Source organism: Myotis davidii, unplaced genomic scaffold (assembly GCF_000327345.1).
Source record: "Myotis davidii unplaced genomic scaffold, ASM32734v1 scaffold98, whole genome shotgun sequence".
Classification (NCBI taxonomy): Eukaryota; Metazoa; Chordata; class Mammalia; order Chiroptera; family Vespertilionidae; genus Myotis; species Myotis davidii.
The window spans coordinates 3,468,085-3,491,273 of NW_006294654.1; positions in this window are offsets into that span (position 1 = coordinate 3,468,085).

Below are 23,189 nucleotides of genomic sequence, written 5' to 3' on the forward strand. Positions count from 1 at the left end.
ATTGTGTATATGTACCATCGTTTTTTTTTTATCCACTCATCTGCTGATGAACACTTAGGCTGTTTCCAAGTCTTAGCTATTGTAAATTGTGCTGCTATGAACATAAGGGGTGCATACATTCTTTCTGATGGATGTTTCAGGTTTCTTAGGATATATTTCATTGTAATATTTTTATAGTATGCTTTTTTATGTATTTTCTTTTTGTCTTACTATATGGAGTATCTTTGACTAGATCTTTTGATAACTTCTTTTTATTATCTCTCAGCTATGAAAGATGTACCAGATATGTGGAGGTGTTTTATGTTGGCAATGTTCTGGGGTAGCAGGAGGCCTTACCGGTGCACAGTGAAACTCCTAAATTTGGCAGTGCACAGTTTACTGATGACTTTAACCAGAAGGATTACAGTTGAGCAACAGAGAGAAAAACCTGATTGGAATGGACCAGAAAAACTAGTCATAACATAATTTCATTAAATGTATTTGTTTACACCACCAATCAGAAGTGTGGTTCCTATACACATTTATGCACACATATGCATACCCACACGTGCACACACACACATATACAATCCTGGTCCTACTTATAGGCTCTTTTCCCCTTATGTTAGACCCCAACTCAACTTCTAAGGTGATTTTTTTGTACTATATTTCACTTAAATGTACAACTTTACACAGCCACATTTTTATTTGACAACTAGAGGCCCAGTGCACAAATTCATGCACCAGTGGGGCCCTCGGCCTGGCCTGCGGGATTGGGCCAAAACTGGCTTTCCAACATCCCCCAAGGGGTCTGGGTTTCCAGAGGGTGCAAGCTAGGCCAACGGACCCCACCGGTGCATGATCGGGGCCAGGAGGGACACGGGAATTGGCCAGCTGGGGAGAGACTGTGGGAGGGCTCCAGGGCATGTCCAGCCCATCTCGCTCAGTCCCAAACGGCCAGACCCCAACAGCAAACTAACCTAGCTGTCAGAGCATCTGCCTCCTGGTGGTCAGTGCATGTCATAGCGAGTGGTTGAGCGGCCTTAGCATATCATTAACATATTACACTTTGGCTGAACAGCCGACCAGATGACCGCACACTTAGCATATTAGGCTTTTATCATATAGGATTTAGAATAAATTCTTAATAAAGCGTGTCAGAAAACAGTCTTGTGGCAAGTAGGAAATATAGTTTATATGGAGGATAATGTTCCCACTAAAATAACTGCTCCATTACAGTGGCAAGAAGATGACCTCAAAGGCCTTATTGTCATTATTCTGTTGACTTTACTAATAAGGGTAAACACATTTTCCTTAACAGGCAGAAGCCACAGAAACTTCCTTCTGCAGCCACCAAAGAGAGAGGCATGTTGGAGTAAGCCAGGATCTGCCTAAACATGGAAGTAATCTATTAACTGATCTGTATCTAACAATAGCCAGCAAGTTAAAGGACGACACTTAAGTGGACTATACCTGTTCTTACTAAATGGGTTGTTTAATGTATTGTCCTTTATGTAGGGTTTCTGAACTCACCAAAAAGACATCACCATTCAGCTTTGAGGTCAAAAGAATAAAATATACCATTCATCCCTTCACCAAGAGGGATAAGTACTGTGTCAATTAATGTGCTAATCTCTAATTAAGATAGCAGCTAGTAGTTAAATAAGTAAACCAGTAGGATAAAAGCAGAAATGCCATTGCATCACAAATCTTCTGATGGCTGCTAGGTATTAGCCACAACCTGCAAATCCTGAAAAGAGATTAGTAAAATGTGGTCTATTTCTAACACTGAAAGTTCTGCTACTGTTAAATGATACTGATTAGCTCTATACCAAAAGGAATGAACTGGGTCTGCCAGCATGGCTGGAACTCAAATGCATAAAGTTTAAGGGAGGGAAGCAATGCTCACAAAGAATGAGAGTGAGTGGGAGGTAATCAGCCAAGGGCCTTGTATACATATATGTGTGGCCCACGGGCACAGACATTTCAAAAAGCACTCAAAAAATAATATTATATATCATCATGGAAATGAAGAAAGAGAGTTTTTATAAAGGTCTATTATGACCACACACCAAACTATTGATGGTGGTTGCCTCTGGAGGTGTTAGGAAGTAGAAAATGATGGCTACATGTGATACTAAGTTAATTCTGGGTAGTGGAAATATGGGTATTTATGTTCTCTTTTTTACTTTACTGTATTTTTAATTTTTAAAAAAAAAACATTTTAAAATAAATGACACCATATTGATGACCTATACATGAAGTTCTCTGGGTGGGAAGGAATTGTGGAGACCTGCAGCCCCTATGGAGAGAGGGTCCTTGAATGGCCACTACAATGTCAGTCAAACGAATTTGTTTGTGCATCGCACTTGGATCTCTCCACAACTCCACTATTGTCATGCAATTTAGCTATCATTGCACAATGCAGCTTTCCTGAGATGGTGTGATCCAGGAGTTCACGACAGAGTAATAGTTTAACTGTAAAAAAACTATTGGCAGGCCTGGCCAGGTGGCTCAGTTGGTTGTAGTGCTGTCCTGTACACCAAAAGGTTGTGTATTTGATTCCTGGTCAGGGCACATACCTAGGTTTTGGGTTCGTTCCCAGGTTAGGGCTCATAAAGGAGACAATCTCTCTCTCTCTCTCTCTCTCTCTCTCTCTCTCTCTCTCTCTCTCTCTGTGTGTGTGTGTGTGTATGTTTCTCTCTCTCCCTTCTTCTTTCTCTAAAATCAATACACATATTCTCTGTGAGGATAAAATAAAGAACTACTGGAGGTACAAAGAGGTTACAGCTCTCAGTGCAGGCTGTCTTTCAGCTTCTCATCAGCGCCCAGCCACACTTCTAAAATCACACTCTGACTACTCATTAGAAAAGATTGTAGGGAAGTCAAGGAAAATTAGCAAGATGAAGACATTTTAGTGGAACTCAGAAGCAGTCACTGAGCAAAGGCTGAAGAGCAAAGAAACAGCAAAGCTTGTTGATAAATCAGACACAGGAAGAATATCAAAGTATCAATTATGTTAAAATCCAAATCATCATTTTGGTGAGTATAATTTGGCATCCAGATGGACCACACTAAACAATTCAATTCTATTTAATTATTTAAATATCATTTTTGAGAAGCACTTACTTGTCAGTAGAGCTGTTTAAAATCAAATGTTTTATAGGAACTACATTACAGCTTTGCTATGTAGAAGACTTTCTGTAGTCTTTGCATTATTTGTAATAGATACCTCTAAGGTTTTAATAGATTGCATGTTCCAGCAAGGAGGAAGGGGACTAATATTTGCTGAATTCTTTTTAGGTACCAGGTCCTGGCTACATGCTCATCTCATCTCAATGCATCATCACAACAGTATAAGATCAATATCACTAGAAATGATACTCTGGAAATTCCTTATAGAGATGAGAAAACTAAGGCTTCAACTGTGAAGTAATTTGCCCAATGTCCAATGGTTGGGAAGTGGGAGATCCAGATTGCAAACCTAGGTTACTCACCTTCAATGCCTTTGTTCTAGAGACAGCTTGCTTAAAAAAAAAAAAAAAAAAAAAAAGTAATATGTAGCCATCACAATAAGTGAAAAAGTAAATTCTGTAATATACCTGAGGGGCTTTTATGGTTGGCCTATGAGTCCCCACGCCCTAATACTCTGGAAATTTCCCTAATTGAAATCTAGTAAACTATGATCAAACTTTGATGAGCACATGGATCCCCTGGTCTTATTAAAAGGCAGATTCACATTCAATAGGTCTAGGATGAAGGTAAGATTTTGCAGGTCTAACAAGTTCCCCATAATAATGACCTTGGTGGTCCACAGACCACAATTTGAGTAACAAGAAGTTGTAGAATATTTAACTATGTTCAGATGAAGATGGCTTACAGAGACAATCCTCTGCTGAGAAACATCATTAGATTCTGTTTTGAATGACAGGATCTTATCTTAAAAAACTATTTAATTTGTTTAAAGTCCTTAGACTTATATTTTACAGAAACACACCCTAAAGAATGGCGGTTTATCTACAAAAAGGGCCTTTCTTAATTTCCCAAAATTTACAGATCTATTATTTCACCAAATATCTACCCAAACTCTATGGTCTCTTTTTCTTCAATACCTTATATACACTGACTCCTCAGTTAAATATTCAGCATAAGGAATAACCTAGTTTCCAGAGGGCTTTTTAACCATTGACCACTGATACATTTTGCTTCACTTAACAGAGGAACTAGTTAAATATAGAAGCAAGTGTTGGACATCTCTAAGCACTTTTAATAGAATCTATCTCTGTGATCTCAATAAAATGATACAAGCCTCTCAAGGATCCTTTGAGAGACTTGTTTTGCAATATCAACTTCAAAAACCACACTAAAGTTTAAGTATTTCAAACAGCATTTTAATAATGACTATATTCCAGTCAATTCCTTTTTAATCTATACCTAAGCAATTTGATGCAAATATTTATATACATGTTCTCTTGCAATTAAAAAAATAGAATGGTTGTCATTCTTATCCATTCTGAGAACATAATCCTCCCCTAATGTTCTAAAGAAGGTAAACAGATTGGTCAATTATAATCAAGTAGAAGTGATTATAGTTAAACCAAAATCATAATTTGTGGTGAATATGTCTCTGTCACAAGATGGATAATGATAAACAAGTCTGTCCCTTGGTTCACTCATCTGATTACCTGGAGGGTATTTTGTGGTTAATGTAATCCTAACAGCTCTATCAGAATTTCTGTCTCATCAAAATTTAAATTTTTACATTATTGAATTGAAGAATCTTGCGCTCATAATCTTCCAAAAACAGTAAATAATGTGTTTATCTACAAAATAACTCACTCCCTCTTCTCTCGTTAGCTACTCAGTTCTCTTCCGCTATTTAGATCCACACATAATCCTACCCTTCCTGCCCCAGGTGCTTTAGAGCAGCGGTCACCAACCTTTTGGACCTCACAGACCCCCAGTGGTCCGGGGGACCACCGGTTGGCAACTGCTGCTTTGAAGGAAGGCAACTCCATCCCAGCTGGCCAGCCCTAACCTAGCAGATTATATCCTTTCCCTGGGCAGAGTAATTGAGTCATTGATGGACTTCTGATCCAACTGGAGTCAAAAAATGAGAAAAGTTGTGTTGCCACAATCCAGCTTCTTTTCCTAGAGGGAAGATTCAAAGGCACCCTCTCCCTGTTCATGACAAGTTATCAACAAAACCATCTTTTAACCACAAGGGGGAGCCACCCTTATGGTGAAGCTGACACCATGGTAGGAGTCAAAACAAGAACAAAAAGACGACCCTCAGATTGTCCCATACACTTTTCAAGCACTCTTTCAATCCTCTATTCAATGAATATTCCTCTAATTGATCTATGAAGAAATTTTGAAAGCCCCTTTAAATGCCCTTCTTTAGTTCAATAGCATACTCGGCCACATTTCCCCTGGCACCATAGTCTAATATATCTGTCAAAGAAGGAAATGAGGTTACTGTAATGATGACCCACCACTTCCTCTTCTTAGAACTCCAGGAAATAAAATAAAACTCATAATTCAATAGTTTCCAGAATCTCTCTTCCTCTTTTTGAAAACTGGGATGGCAAAATGGCATTTGCCCATATCTGAGGTATCCAGCATACCTCATGTTTGCAAGGATTACTCAACATTTACAAGTTTTTTTTTTAATATGTTGAAATTTAATCTTTTAAAAAACACACATTTACAGCAATGGGGTGCTTCAACCTCTCTTTATAATCTTTTTGTCCAGTAGGCTCTACTTCCCCTTTGACTACAATTCTGATTAAGGAAGTATTGCTATTTTCTCTCCTGTGTTAAATTTCATAGAAATTTCTTTATCCCTCCCCCCGCCCCCCCAAAAAAGACCAGAGGTCACTAGCCCATGGTTTTGAGCTTATTTTCTCTCAACAGCTCAGCAACCTTTAGCATGTACCCCACGGTCCACGTAATTAAGAGTGTTAACTTTCTTGTCCCTATTCCAAGCAGCACAAAGGAAAAAGAAAGGCAGAAGAATGTGCCCCTTCCTTTATAGGAGGGGTGGGGAATGTCCAGCCCGCAGGACACATAAGGCCCGTGAAATTATTTGGTCTGGTCCTGCTAAGGCCTTAGGGGTGAATTAATTGTTTGACCAAATATAGCAGGCTAGTTTTTAAGTTGATAATTTTGGAAATCCTATATAATAAAGAGGTAATATGCAAATTAACCCTCACTCCCTCACAAGATGGCTGCCTACAACCAGGCTGGCAGGAGGGTGAGGGACAACCAAACTACTGAACAAGCAGGCTGCATGGGGCAACCAGGTCGGCAGGGAGTTAGTGAGGGATGACCAAACGACTGAACAGCTGGCTGTGTGGGGTGACCATGCCGGCAGGGGGGTTAGAGAGGGATGACCAAATGACTGAACAGCAGGCTGTATCACTGGGCCTCTAGTGATATTATAAATATCTAAATGGCCCTTGGCAGAAAAAAATGTTTGCCCACCCCTGCTTTAAAGAACTATATTGACTAATTTATGCTAGATTATACTATGGCAATAAATTCCAAATATCAGAATTTACAACATCTCTTTCTCACTCTCTTCACAGGTGTCTGCAGCTCTATGCTACATTTTCCCCCATTTGGGGATTGTTGTGAGCTGAATTGTATTTCCCCCCTCAAAAAAATCCATATATTTAAATCCTAATACACAGTTCCTTGGAATGTGACTTTATTTGGAAAAGGGTCTTTAAAGAGGTAATTAAGTTAAAATTAGGTCATTAGGGTGGGCTCTAATCCAGTATGATTGTCTTATAAGAACAAGAAATTTGGACACAAACAAGTACTGAAAGGAAATGGAGTGAAGACAAAGGGGGAGAGAGAGCCATCAATAAGAAAGGAATATATCCTTCCATTCCAGACTTCAAAAGAAACCAACCCTACTAACATCTTGATCTTGGACTTCTAGCCTCCAGAACAGTGAAAAAATAAATGTCTGTTGTTCAAGTCACCTGGTCTATGGTATACTGTTTCTATGGCAGAACTAGAAAACTAACACAGAGACCCAAGCTGAAGAGCAGAGAGAGGAGAACAATGGTTGAACCTTGCAATTTCTCTTATAACATCTGTTTGGATGTGCCATTTGTTATCTGCTCACATTCCATTGGCCAAAGTCAGTTATTGGGCCAAACTCAACAGAATATACTTCTCCTAAAGGGAGGCACTGCAGGTCTCATGACAATGGGAATCTATCTATCTATATATATACATATATATATATAAAAGAGTAATATGCAAATCAACAGAACAGCAGAACAACCAGAATGACTGCTCAACCAGTAGCTATGAGGCATACTGACAACCTCTCGGTCCCTCCCTCTGGCCAGCAGGCTCTGATCCCCCAATGGCAAACAGAGAACTGGGGTGGGTGGTGGCAGGGGGTGGGGCCAGCTGCCAGTAGCCGGGGAAGATGGCCCTGATCACAGGCCAGGCCTAGGGACCGTACCTGCACACGAATTTCGTGTGCTGGGATAGTGGATATATAATCCTCCCATAGCATGAACAGCAAACAATAAAAATAATAATACCATCTACCACAATGATACTTTTCTGGTTCTCTACTATGTAGAACTGTACCGAAACATAGTGGCTTAGAGTTATTCTTTTCTCTACAGTTCTGTGTATTGACTGGTCATTTCTCACTTGGAGGCAGCTATAGTCCATTGAAGCTGTGCCCTCTGAAGGCTCAGCTGGGCTAGACATACAAAATGGTTCACTCATGTGTCTGGCAGATGATGCTAACTGTTAGCTGTGAACTCAGCTAGAGTTCTTAACCAGAGTACCTACATAAGGTCTCTGCTTGTAACTTGGGCTTCTTACAGCATGGCAAGTAGAAAGCAGCCTGACAAGATTCAAGGCAGGGGTGCACAGACTCCATATCTCAATGGGAGAAGTATCAAAATACTTGTGGCTTTTTTTTTTTATCCACCATTGGTATGTTCCACTTCAACTGTATCTCATTCATGAAGAGTTAGACAATTAGTTCCATCTAGCTTCAAGGGAAGCTGGTAAAATACTCTCTATATAGCAATGTACCTGCTAAAAATTCAGGTTCTGTTATTAGGAAGAGATAGATGGATATTTGGATAAATAACAGTATTTGCCACACATGCCTCATATCCTCTTTATTCAGTTTTCTTCCTTAAAACAATTTATATTATCTCTAGAAACTCTTTGTTTTTTTATTAACTTGTTTCTTTTCATCAAATACACATTTTTAAATAAGCTCATAAAGCTTATTATAAAATACTAGAGGTCTGGTGCACAAAATCTGTGCACTTGGGGGGCGGGGGAATCCCTCAGCCCGGCCTGAGCCCTCTCGAAGTCCGGGAGCCCTCAGGGGATGTCCAACTGACGGCTTAGGCCCTCTGGGGAGCAGGCCTAAGCCGTCAGTTGGACATCCGTAGCGCTGCTGCGGAGACAGGAGAGGCTCCCACCACCACAGCTGTGCTCGCCAGCCGTGAGGCCAGGGGGCAGCTCCTGCATTGAACGTCTGCCCCCTGGTGGTCAGTGCACATCATAGCAACCTGTTATTCCATCGTTCAGTCGATGTGCATATTAGCCTTTTATTATATAGGATTTTAAATAACTCTGTTATCTGTTTCTTATCATTCTTCTTTGAATATTTACCTCAAATCTTCTAAACTAAATACCTTCATTCTTGGGAAACTCTTCCTATCCTACTCACTCCAAAATTGCCCAGAATATAATTTTAAAAAGATCCATAGAACCTTTTGTGTTTACGGCAAGATCCTCCCATCCCACTGTCACACATCTCTGGTTTCACCATTACATGTTATTTAACACATTGCGTACCGCATAGAAATCTCTAAGACATATGCCAGGGACCGCACGTTTTTGGGCAAACTGCACGTTATTTAAATCATCATAATGCACTTTAGGTGTTGTTTTTCAGTAATTATAACATTTTTATTGACAAAAACAATTAAACAATTAAAGTTCCTAGTACTTTTTTAACGTATGGTACTGCGTAAAACATTTTCCTCTATGAAGAGAGACCAAACAAAATTTACATAAGTATCTAGATTCACTCCTTTTTCCATGGGCATGAAAAACGAGAACACTCGTGAGCGGTCCTTAACAGATGGCGCGCGAAACATGAGAAAACTCCTGAGCGGTACGAAATGTGTTAACAGGCCATTCCCAAGGTGGATTTCCACATCTCTCTAAAATTATCAGAATCCCATGCACTATGCATACATCCATTCCAGTCATGACAAGGAATCCACTCCTCAGATTCATCTCTCATCTTGGTTCCCATGTGGGTTTGCACCTCCAATCTGACTCAATCTCCCAACCCTCCACAACACCCTGACACCTTGCACTGTGCCCTCTGTGGACCTCGAAGTCCCCTATGCTTCAAACCTCCTCCCTAGAAGTTGCCTTCATCTACTTGTTCTGCTGGGGCTTTCAGGCACCATGTCAAGAGCAGCTCTTTCAAGCAGTGGTTGCTTTTATTCTCATGATGAATACTCAACAAGGCTTGAACATGGGCTATGTCCACCCCTCTCCACTCCTTCCTCTATTTCCAAACTACTGTTTCTCCCAATCACTAAATTCCCCCATGGAAACGTGTGTTATCAGATTACCACATTAACCTGTCCTTATTGCAATAATCTACCTTCTACTCGCTCCCATATTAATGTCCTAGACCAGTGATGGCGAACCTTTTGAGCTTGGCGTGTCAGCATTTTGAAAAACCCTAACTTAACTCTGGTGGCATGTCACATATAGAAATTTTTTGATATTTGCAACCATAGTAAAACAAAGATTTATATTTTTGATATTTACTTTATATATTTAAATGCCATTTAACAAAGAAAAATCAACCAAAAAAATGAGTTTGCTTGTCACCTCTGACACGTGTGTCATAGGTTCACCATCACTGTCCTAGACCTTGTCATTACCAACAACTGTTCTGCCTCCAAAATCTCCATTTCAAGCATCTGACTTAGATCACCATCTCCTATTTTTCTTGACCATCTTTCTAAAAATCCGGATCCAATAATTCTCCAATCACACTGGGACCTTCCACTAACTGTTCCTACCACGTTTCATTACCTGTCACACATTCTTATTGGCCTCTTTACCCTTGGTTAGATTCCAAAATCTATTATTATAATGTTTCCCTTGCACATGCATGCTATGTCCTTGTACCTCTCTCCTTCTGTTTTAAATACCCAGCAAGATCCCAGTCAGACCAGGTGCCTGCATCTAAGCAGCTGAACACAAGAGAAAGCCCCACAACCACAGTGATGGCTCACCATTCAATGATTATGCAAACCTTAACTGGGGCCTCAGCACTGCCAGACAAGCCTTATTCAACATTTTCTGATACAATTTACTCTCCCACTCTTCAGAAGGCCCATTTCACAATTTCTCCTTTCTTTGCAAACCTCCAACTCCTCCCTAGTCATTTTCAGCTTACCCTTTTTTTTTTTTTTGGCTAGGAAAATAAAAACAAAACTAACCATTGCACTGTTGTAACAACCTACCCCAAAATTTCATTGAAAAGACCATGAGAGTTCTGCAGTCATAGAGAAAAGGAGACAGATGAGGAAAGTATTGAAAATAGGACAACATCAGCAACAGACTTTATCTTCTTTATATCTGTCTTAAGGGCCAGCTCAAGTTTGTTGTGTAGGACCCCTTCCCCAGCCAGGGACCCTGGGCCCCAGTCTTGGTTCCACCAACCTTATGGCTGCACAAACCATCCTGCCCAAACAGTAAGTGTTACCAACTAAATTAATGAAACTGCACAGACATTTTTCTTATAACATGGCACAATTAGCTTCTACACATTATTTCTTTTAATGTATGCAAATGAATGGGGAAGTGGGAGGGGTTTAACTCTTCTACAAATCTATCTAGTGGAATTCCTTTGGGGAAAGACGTAAATAAGTGGAACTACACATTCATTGTAAAGAAAAAGACATGCTATTATCGTCATTAGTAATAATTTAATTATATTAGCTAATTGTTATTACATTTTTATGCATTCACATGAAGGCAAATTTTATCTCCCTGATATCTCTGCTGTTCAAACAAAAGAATAATGTTATCCTAGATAATAATAATAATGACTTCGCCTGTCAAAATAGATTTATATCTTGAGTCTCAGACAGCCTCAGCAATATGTTTTTGCCAGGAATGTTTATTTGTTCTTTTTTCTTTTTCTTTTTTTTAAGGAAGAAGACAGAAAGCAAGATTTCCATCTCTACTCTTGAGCCTCCCTCTCCAATGATGCTCCGGGCAACAACCCTTCAAAATTAGGTACCAATCAGTGCCAATTCCTTTGGTAACCATTGTAATAACATTAACATGATGAACTAATGAGATATTAATGCGGTTGTAATAGACATTTTCATAGGAGTTCCATTGTAATTGAGTAGTTTAATAATCTGCCTTAATCTGTGCTTGGCAAGAGTAATGTATGATGAATAGGGAAAGGCTGAATTTTGATGACTTTCAGCTTGTAAGGTGTTTACTCTTTTAAAACAGAAAATACCTGTTTTTAAAAGCTTAAAAGCAGGTGCTTGAGTAAACATTGCAGAAAACTGAGCTCAGAGTGTCACAACCCTTATTCCTCAAGGCATTTCAATGCATTTTATACATTTTACTTTCTAAATGGCAATATATTTGAGGAATGGATATTTAAGATCTTTATTTGTATTTGATATGAATATGGTAGTTCACCTGTTTATTTGACTTTCAGTTTGTCAAAACTTAGTAATTACGATACTGGATGGCAGTCTTAAGAATGTAACAACAGTACAATCAGCACTACTTTTAAAGGAAAGAAGCACTAACACCCATACCACACACACACAGATACACACACCTACACACATAAACAGAGAGAGAGAGAGAGAGAGAGAGAGAGAGAGAGAGAGAGAGAAGAGCTTCTATTGTTTAAGAAAAAGAAATAAGGTCAAGAACCTAGAAAGAAATAAAAAGGCATGTAGTGACAGAAAAGAAAAGGCAAAAGCAAGACTGAAAAGCCAAGGTATTCAGAGTCTTTCCATTGGATTCAAGAGGATACCTGCAAGTAACCCTGGTTTGAACTCTGCTGAAAGAGAGAGGAGCAGAAAGAGCAAGGCCTTTATATGATTATTTATTCCAGCAAACAACAGCACATGGCAACTCAGAGCCTTTCTACTCCCTGAGCTAATATTTGGAAGACATTGTATCTCCAGGGCAAATTCTAAGTGTTCCTCCTCTCTCTAAAGAAAAGACAAAGGGGGCGGGGGGAGGGGGGGGGGGCACGAGGAATCAGAGGTTTCCATCATCCAAGGATAAAAAGAAAACACTGATGAAATTCAACATTGAACACTGTACAAGGAAGACAAAAAAAAATTTTAAGAAAAAAGGTGTGCTGAAATGCTTTGCTTAACAAATACAAATGAAGGTTATGTAAACCACATGATTTTTTAAAGGCTGACTGTTGTTAAATTAACTGGCAGCATTTTAAAATCTCCTGAACAATGAATGCTGCTGCCAGTTCTACTCATATCTTCACCCCCTCTACATCAGACCTACTTTCCTGGACTCTTCCAAGGGTGCTTGGTTCTGCCCAGCTTGGATATGAGGAGGCGATAGCCTGCAGATTCACTAGCTTCCTTTCATCTCCTCCAATTCCATTTCTAACTGATAATCACAATGGCCCCATTTCTCTGCTTCCGTTGGAAGAACCCACTTACTCAGTGTGACTCAGCACTGTGTCTGCCTGGAGCACCGCTTGCAGGGTGTCTGCTTTGCTCCCTCATCGTGGCCAACCCACAATTACTAGAGGGGACTGTCCAGGTTCTGCCCCTAGTCTCACCCAGCATTTCACAACTTACCAGACTCTTTGGCCTGCCTGTAAATTTGATCCCAGTAAGAGTTTTCAACACTAAAGCTTTTGGGGAATTAAAAGGGCAGACCAGGTAGAAAAAAGACCATCATCATGGGATTCAGAGAGCCTGTTTTCAAATTCTGGTTTCTCCACTTAATACCTTGTTACTTCATCTCTCTGCATTTCAGTTTCCTCACATATAAAGTATCTGTACTAGTCTCCTCAGGCTGCTGTAACAAAATATCACTGCTCTGTATTTATTTTCTCAGAGTTTGGAGGCTGGAAGTCTAAGATCAAGGTGTGGCAGGGGTGGTTTCTGGTGAGACCTCTCTTTCTGGCCTGTAGACGCTGCCTTCTCACTATGTCCTCACATGGCCTTTCCCCTACGTGCACATGAAGAGAAAGTTCTTGTGTCCCTTTCTCTTCTTATAAAGACACCAGTCCTATCAGATTAGGCCTCAGCCTTATGACCTAATTTAACTTTAATTATCTTCTGAAGGGCCCTGTCCCCAAATACAGTCACATTGAGTGTTAGAGCGTCCATCTATGGGTTTGGGGAAAACACAATTCAATCCACTATAACACCTACCTTAAAAGATTTCAAAGATTCCCAGAGTTTTTACACTTTATGAAGAAAACTCCTGCCCTGAAATGTAAAAAAAAAGGGGGGGGGGGCGGTGAGTGGGGTTGAGGGTAGGGGTGAGAGGAGATAGAGAAAGCCAAATCAAGGCAGCATTGTTTCAGGAACATCTTTGTGAAGAAGAAAAAGGAAACTTAGCTCATATGTTTTCTCTGGCCCTCAATTACCAAAGATTCTGTATTTATCAGGGATAACTAAATAATGGATAATTTTATTCTTCTATTATATTAGAAAACATTGGGATAACCATTGTCCATATGGCCAGAATATGCAGAATTCTATTTTCTATCCCTGCCATTGACTGATAAGGTCATTTTGAATATTACAATTTCCCTCTATTTTTAGAGGAAATCAAATATTGCATAATAAACTGCAGTGCAAACAAAACTATGTTATGCTCTTAGCAATTATAAATAACCAGATCAACTCTAATCAAATTATAATAATATTTAGAGTCTACTGAGTCCACTAGCTGTGGTTTAAGGTAAAAGGAATAAATAGAATACTCTTAATGAAAGACACAGGCCACTGCTAGCTCTGCCCATAACCTCAACTGATTTGAGATAGTATGAGCAACACCATGGAACCCTCAGGTGATTGGACTCATGGTGCAAACCTAACCCAAAGTTTGCCTAACCCTACATTAGTAAAGAAAGGCTGTGGTCCCATGCCTTCCCGGCAACAAGGCCTGTAAGACCCATTCATTAGCCCTATTTCATGATAGACCCCTGAAACCTCCTAAGAACCCTTTCTTCTTTTGGGGGGCTGGCTTGGGTGAATTTTTCTGCAATTAAGGGAACCATCAAATTTGGGTCTATAACAACATCTTTTCTGTACCTTTTGATGCTATTCAATCTAGAAAAACACTCAAAAGCTTGAATGTTTCTTCCAGTGGTTCCTAAAGGATTTTTGTTGGTATTTTATTAGATTCTGCGTATTTTATTCTATTACTGTTACTCCACATTCAAAGTGTGGGGAGGTATCAGTCTGTAATTGAATCACCATAACAGGATATCTCCTTTTGCAAAGAACTTGTCTTGGCATCTGCAGATGAATTCATCTGTAATATTAAAACATACTAGTATCTGGAGCTACAGAAAACTACTGGTTAATGTTTCCTGGTAGAAAAAATAAAAAGAGCCAATAGATGAGTTTTCAAATTGGGGTTCTTACCTTTCATTCATTCAAAATATATGAAAATGTCATGCAAAATCTATTTAAGAGAACCAGCAAGCGAAATCTTCTTGTATCTCCTGACCTCAGACCTGTTGTCAACATGAATTGGGCATGACTTGAACGTGATGGCTACCAGGAATTGTTCTTCCTCATCCACACTCCCACTTCCACTCTTCCTATTACAATCTTAAGCATCATGAGGATAGCAAGTTAGTCTATCTTATTTTACAGTATATGCCCAGTGCACCCAAAAGAGTAGGTGTTCAATAAATACTGTTGTTCAGTTTTCAAATAAGTGAATAAAACTTCCCTTTAAAAAATACTCCTCCTTATGCACAAACTACACTCTTACAACAAAGATTTTCTCTTTTCCTTGTTTTTATTTAGGAATCCTCACTATACACACACACACACACACACACACACACATTTACTCATCCAACTAAGATTTAAGTTATTGAGGTTAGAAACTTTGTCTTTTTATATTCTCTCTATTGTCCTTAATGCAGTAAATGTGCAATAAATATTGGTTGATTAAATGATAACTTGAAAATTTAGTGAAATAACTGACAGTTTATTGTTAAAAAGGTCAAATCAGTTGTGTTGTGAATTCACTGGTCAGTGCTTCCATCTTCTAACACCCCAATAAACTCTTCTCAGTTTTAAGGAGCAGTGATTTGAACCAATATATCCATTTGAATATTAGGAAAGTCATAAGGTTTTTTATTCTTAACTTTATTCATATGTTAAATACTGTTTTATTGCTTACCCTAGATCTTCAAAGCCTACTTTGTTTTAATGGGGCAAGGATAGCAGAAGAATGTGTAAGAGGCATCTCTGGGAAACGAGGAAGAAATTAACTTAGAGGTTTTCTAGTTTGAAAAGGTTAAAAAACATTCCAAAATAAAACTAGTCAGCATTCTCAGTGTAGGAAAATGACAGTGATTAAAAACCTCTTTCTGCCTGGGTGAGCACTGTCCCATCCCTGTCCCTGTCCCTAGTGCTGGGTAACTCAGAGATATAATTTATGATGGATTCACAAACAAAATGGTCAATGGTTCAGCACAAACCAAACATGAGCAGACACATTTCTAAATCCAACCGTCATGCTGCTTACACAATCTGTTGATCCATTGAACAAATATATGTTGAAAGATTAAGCCGGAGTTGACTGCCATTCAGGAAGATAAATGTAGAGTAGACTCATTTTCCGCCTGACTTAATGCTTAAGGATTTGTATTAGAAAGATGTTGGGGAGGGGGATGTCTGCAGGGGGATGGGAGGAAGGGAAATTCCACTCACCCAGATCTTTTGAATGAGATTATCTTGCCAAGGACCTCACACAGAGGCCTTTACAGCCATCTTTCACATCCTGGACCTTCTTTTCCCCTTATTCTTTTATTGTGAAAAGAAAAAAAAAATCGAAGGAAATAAATGAGCATTGCAGGAGCACTTGCCTTGGCTATTCAGTCCTTGTTGATGGAACGATAGGAGACAGAATGTTTTATACAGTACAGTGTGAGATTTAGAAGGGGAAAAAGAGACAGGTTGGCATAAAGACACGTTATTATCCAGCTATCTCATAAAAGGGCTGTGAACCATTAAGCTATAGAGAGGACTGAAAGCCTGAAGCTAGAAACCTGGTGTTCCCACTGGTGAGGCCAACACCATCCCCGGCCAGAGAGTGGGCCAGCCTGGATCCAGCTCATACTTGTTGAAACCTTCTTCAGTTGAGGTCTGAGGGCAGGTTTCTGGAGTTGCATGTGTTCAGCTTTGCTGGGCTGAAAAAGCCAGACCCCTTCACTGTTGTTCATCCTGTTCTAAGTGCTTGAGCTTCACAAGAAAGCACTGCCAAAAAGAAAGGGAAGAGAGGGTGGAGGGAGAGAGGAAGAAAGAAAGAATGAGGAAAGAAAGAGGATGAAAGAAGAACAAGAGAGAAAGAACAACCATTTGTACAGCCTAAGTGGAATTTCCTTGATTTGTAAACCGGGGGACATCACTACAATACAATAATGCAATCATGCTGCTTCCTTATTTAGCAAGCTGTGAACACTTTTCAGAGACAGCCAACAACTCTGGCTTGGTTGGGAATGCATTCAAAAAGAAAACCACTGAGCATTGCAAAAGAGATGGATCTTGACCTACCAAAGCACATGTGCCAATAAATGCACTAGAAAGCAATTCACTTCCATTCAACATTTATTGAGTGCCCATATGGGTTATGGCACAGGAGTAGGAAGCATACAAGCTTATAAAAGATCTGGCTCTTGCCCTTGCAAAGCTCATATGCCACCGAAGACCATGTGGACATGTGTAGAATGGTACTTGGATGTCCAGGGAAAGGTATGCTTCATTTTCTATTAAAGAATAAGTTGAATCTTCTAAATTGGAAAAAAAATGTAGGCAGGTGCTAGATTTAAGCAGTGCCATGAAGAAGGGAGATGAGCATGGACAGTTTCACACATACAGGGTGAGCACAAAGGCCCAAGAAGAAACAGTGTTCAAAGTAGTCTAAGAATATCTTTATTTGCCAAGCAAAGCAATGAGTTTGGAAATCGAGAAGGTGTTGGGTAAAACTGGCTGATGAAAGGTCTTGAAATTGTTTTTAGCCAATCATGAGCTCTTGTTTTTCATTTTTTAAATGCATCTAATGCAAGATGAAGAATTGCTAAGATATAAATTCTGTGATTTCTAGTTCTTTATAGCTTTTAATTTTGTTTCTTCTTATGAGATTTCCTATCATCACAGGCCTCCAAGTTGAAGAGGTTAATGACCAATATTCTAGCCCGATGTTTCAGTTTCTTGTTATTTTATTTCACTGTGAAATTTTGCTGGGATTTAAAATGATGCCACACAGCACATGAGTTTAGACCATTCCTTTAACTTTAACACTCTCATCTTTTCCTTAGTGCCACTGTTAGTCATTTTATCTTTCATGAGCACTTGACTTCCAAGTAAAACCAATAGCATAAGTCTCGGGCAAAAAGTATAAATTTTAGACCAGTGAGTCTACGGTCCATTTTATTCCATTTGTTTATTTTAACCAAGTATCACTGAGTTTGAACTATTTAATCATAAGCATCTGATTTCTCCTCTTCTTGGATGGCTTAGAACTTGGCAAGCCAAAATGTTAGCTACAAGAATAGAAAAGAAGAAACAGTGAAACTAATGAGTTCAATGGAAACTGCTTGTAGTCTAAAGAAAATATGACCATCTGTGTTAACTTATTGAAGGTTATGGATTGAGCTTTTTGTTTGGTTTGGCTTGGGATGGGGGTGGGGGTTTGCCTATCGCCCTTTTCACTATGTCTAACAGTACAATGTCAGATATTATAGGGCTTTAGCTTCCTGCAAGGCTATCACATTGGACATCCAAATCTATGTGAATCTTTCACATGATGGAAATTGGAAAGCAGTCTCACATATATTCATACAACCTCCTAAAGTTATTTCTCCTCTGCCCCGGAATGCACAGGGAACAGTGTGTTTGTCCACTTTCACCAGATCCAACCACCTCAGGTTTAGGTAAGCAACTCTGTCTTAAAATATCTCTCTCCCCCCTCTCCCTTCTTCTTTCTCTAAAAAATTCAATAAATTATATATATTTCTCATATTTCTCCATCCATCTATAGGTGAGTATGAGCTAGATGACAGCAAAGCATAATCTGAGAGAGTCTTTTCATCCAAATGGGCAGGAACTAGTACAGACTCTCTGGATTGATTTGTTGCTGTCCCAATGAAGAGAACATAATTATGTAGGTCCAAGCCTACTTTGGCAAGAGTTGATACTAGCCTGGATGCCCCTCAATAAAGAAGTATGAAGTGGTTCTTGTGGGGTTTCAAGGAGAAGAAAGTTAATGATTCTGCTATAAAAATCTGGTCTGGATTGAAAAAAATAACTGTTTTTATCCCCTAAATCTAGGGAAAATTCTTCCAGAACAGCAAAACTAATGGTAGCCAAGGCTAATGGGGTGTTCTAAAATGCATTTTATTCTTTCTCAATGAAGCTCCACGTGTACGATGACATTTTCAGAAGGAGCTGAAAGCTATTTTGCCAAAAGTAAAAGCACGGTTAGAAAATCTGCTCCAAATACAATGGTCTGCTGGATTTGAAATATTCCTCCAGAGACAAGCCCCATGTTGCAGGAGAATACCTGAATCAGCAGAAGGTGGGAGGAAGCGTGAAGATGGTATTTATTATGTCTCGAGATGACTCCATAGGTCACTGCTGATTTCTGTTTATACTGCGCTGACCTTTCACACTCCAGAGCAGTTTGTTCAGCTGTGATCTACAATCAAGAGTACATGCAGTATTTCATCTGGTGGGCCCTGCTCTAACCTCCTGGTATACCCAAGGAAAGATGCAGTACATAGAAGAAATGCCCATCAGACTATATAGTTCTTCGAATTGTCTGTTTTCTCACTTTGCACTTTTGCATTAATAAAAATTTATGTGTTGGGTTACTAGTATAAAGCATGATCCCAATGGACCGGGTTTTAATAAAGCAATTATTTTCACTTTACATTATGGTAATTGGAAAATGAGCCTCTGGAAACAATCCTATCTCTAGGTCATTTGTTCACTCATCTCAATTAGGGTATGTTCACATACTGAAGAGCAGTCTAATACTTTTTGTAATGGTCTGTGTCCACTCTTTTGCAAAGGATTACTTGAGGTCACCAAGCTGTGATCATAAAGAAACCATGGGCAGTTTTGTTAGCCTTTCAGGTTGATATCTATGTTTAAACTTACAGGAAGTCTGTTACTTGGAGCTCCCTGATCATTTTATCCATCCATTCAATAGCAGAAGATTCCTCCTGTTTTTCCTGGATGTGAGAGCTCAATTATACTGCCACAAGAAAATGTTTTGTGATTTTTTTAGGCCAAAAACAGTCTTATGCATGTGTAATATAAGAAATAATAATATAGTATTGTATCCCAGATAAAACTATAATTCCAGGGACTGGACTACTTTAGTCACTCATTCCTGAAGTACAGATTACCCTGTGTGGGTCTCTTAAAGACGAACTTCCATATGCAGATTACCTTTAATGATTACCTCCCTAAGAAACTTTCCACATATGCCCCTAACCTATGTATGTTTAGCACCTTGTACTTCCCCCCTATCCAGCACTCCACACTACACAATAACCCCACACAATCAGCCCTTTGAGATCAGGATCTTATTCAGCCATAGAGCTCTAGTGCCTAGCACAGTGCCTGACATACAACAGGCCCACAATAAAGTCATGAGAGTCTACCGTGATAGTAAACCCATGTCCTTCATCAAGAGGCCTCTGTCTGTTCTTCCTTTCTCCAACCATTGTGTGCTATTCTGACACCAAATGAGGGGCATGCATTGTAGGAAGTATATGCTTAGTGACTGAACCGATGTGTAAGCATCTCTGAATTGTAAGGGCTTCAGGGCAGGGACCATGACTAATTTCTCTTGGGTCCTCAGTCACTGATTTATAGCAGGTGCTTAATAGATTTATTTGTATTGAATAAGCCTGATCTTTTAATCTGTAAAAAGTTTTGAAACATGATATGCCTTATAATACAAATGCCTATAAATTGAAAGTTCACAATATATTATTGACTAGAGGAGTAGACACTGATTCTTTTGCTTCTTCCTTAAAACCCACTGTTATCTTGGGTGCTTGGTCCCTGATTCCTTAAAAATAATTGAGAGGGAGGAGGAGGAGAAAGTGAAGGGAGGAAGAGGTGATGGAGTAGAGGAAAGATAGAGAGAGGAGGAATCCTATATAATAAAGATGTCATATGCAAATGGTCATTACTCCGTGCTGAACGACCAGATCATGGATCAGCAGGAGGTGCGGCAGTGAGCTACAAGTGGGTGGCAGAGAGCTACAGGAGGGGGCAGGGCAACAAGCTATGAGGCGGGATGGGGGGAGCTACAGGACGGTGGGGCAGTGGGCCGAGAGCTACAGGACAGGGCAGCAAGCTATGGGGGGGGGCGGAGGAGGGGGCAGGGGGAACTACTGGAGGGCAGCAGGGAGCTACTAGAGAGCTACTGGCGCACAGATTTGTTCGCAGGGCTACTAGTGATAAAATAAAAGATTAAAGGAAGAAAGAAAAGAAGGAACTGAAGGGAAATCCATAACTCTGTGTCTAACATAAGGGATGATGGGGTAATAAAAGGAGTAATGTTGATGAATATAAAGTGATCAAGTAAGCACTATTTTTCAAAGATGAAACAAAACAGAATTTAGAATTCTATTTTCAACAATATGGTAGACTAATCCCTCCAGGCATAACTAAAATGCTGAATAAAATATTTAAAATGTCATTTGAATACATGGCTTGGCTGGCAGGAAAATATGGATGAAGACCAAAGATGAAAAGTATGAATCTAGAAATATAAGTAAGCAACAGAGAAAGCCCTTGTCCTAGGACTATCTAAAAATCCTCAAGAGACCTGTAACTCATTTTTTTACTGGGCTGCACCCATAGAACTTGGGGCTCTAGCAAGGGTATAGGTCAAATTGGAAAGCTTTGGCATAAAAGCAGCCTACCCTCTCCCCTCCACCCTGTAATGCATACACTCTCAGAAGGGAGAGGAAAAGAAAAAACATTCCACACACTTTGCAAAGGGAGATGTTGGGCATAAATGACTTGTTAGGCTCTGACCTCGGGTTTGGGTGAAATGGGGGGGGGGGGAAATAAGCCTTGAGAATTTCTAACCACAAGCCCTGTTTATGTGCGTGTAATCTCAGAATCCCCTCTGTGTGACTCCCAAGAAAACACATACTGGGAAAAGAATTTTTCTTTAAGCGGTCCAGCCATCACATCCCCATGCTAGAATGAGAGAGAGAATGAGGACAAAGGCAAGCCACCTCCATTTCCCAGAAGTCGTACACACCGATTCTGGCACCAACTTACTCATATAACGATCCTAGCTATGTATAGGTTGTCTTTATTCTGGGTTCCAGAATTTACTGGCGAAGAGAAATGCAAGAATGAATATTGGAGGTTGCGGTGTGGGAGTAAGCTCTGCCTTTATCTTCAAATATTGAGAAGTAAGGTAATACTTGGACATCTTTCCGGTTAGCAATGGACAGAATTTTTGAGTCTTATTATGGAATAAATCCATTTTGCTTGTCTTCAACTTTTCATTAAGATAACTTGATAAAAAATATATGAAATTGGTAATCAATGCTTAAATAATAAGAAAGAGGAAAGAAGAACCCAAGACCAAAAAAAATCATATAAATTTTAACTAAAGTTCTTTTTCTAGGGATATTTGAAGTCACTAGGACACATAAAACTGATTAGAACTGAAGCAACCTTATTGTTTCCTCTCTGTTTCCTTTTATTTTACTCCTCATAACACAAATTTCCTCAAAAGAGTATAGTGGCCAAGCCTTCCTGCAGAGCTACAAAAACAAGGAAATCACTGAACGTTTTCTTTTGATGGAATGCTTTGCTTAGGGCTTTTTGTTTGCTGGCTTGTTTTTGCTTTGGTTTGGTTTTTTGGTTTCTGACTAAACCATAGGAAATAGTCATTTTAAATTTTATAAAAGGTTTAAAAAAAGACATCTTCTGTAATAAGATAGCATCTTTTTAAAAAATCCTCCGTTAGTGCTATTAATTATTCTTGGAAAAAGGGAATTGTAAGTTTCTCTTTATAGGATTAGGTTTACATTTTTTTTTAAAGTCACAGCACTATAGCTGAAAGTCTACAATAGAGGCAGGTGCAATTTCCCAAAAATAAGGGAGGTATTTTCTTTTTCTGTGCCATGCTTCCAGCTATTTTACAAGAAAAAAATGAAATGTACTGTTGTGCAAATATCAAAATAACACTGACTCCTGAGAATACTTAAAGCTGGCTAAATTAGTCTTTCTTTAATTCTGGGTTAATCTGGAGATGCAAAGAGGAAATTTCTACTGCTGCAGGTTCTCACACACTCACACACATATATACACCTATGTAAGTACACTTGTGTATGAGTCACAGCAACCACATATTAGCACAAAAATTTCCAGCCCAGCTGGTGTGGCTCAGTGGTTGAGCGTTGACTCATGAACCAAGAGGTCACCCATTTGATTGCCGGTCAGGGCACATGCCTGGGTTTCTGGCTCAATCCCATAGGGGGCATGCAGGAAGCAGCCAATCAATAATTCCTTCTCATCATTGATGTTTCTATTTCCTCTCTCCCTTTCCCTTCTTCTCTGCAATCAATAAAAATTAAAATTAAAAGCTTAACCAAGTAAGGTTTTATTTTTCTCTTGTAACAAGTACAGGAATAGGCCATCCTGTTCTATTTCTATATTTTCACTCTGCCATATTTAGCATTTTGCTTTCATCCTCATGGTCTCAAATAGCAGCTATACCTCCAGGTATCACATCCACCTTCCAAACAAGAAAAAGAAACAAGTGATAAAAAGGAAATGTCTGCACCAGAAAAGCAAAACTTTCGTAGATGTCCCCAATAAAATCAAACTTACTTCTTGTTGGCCAGAATTGAAAGAAAGTCT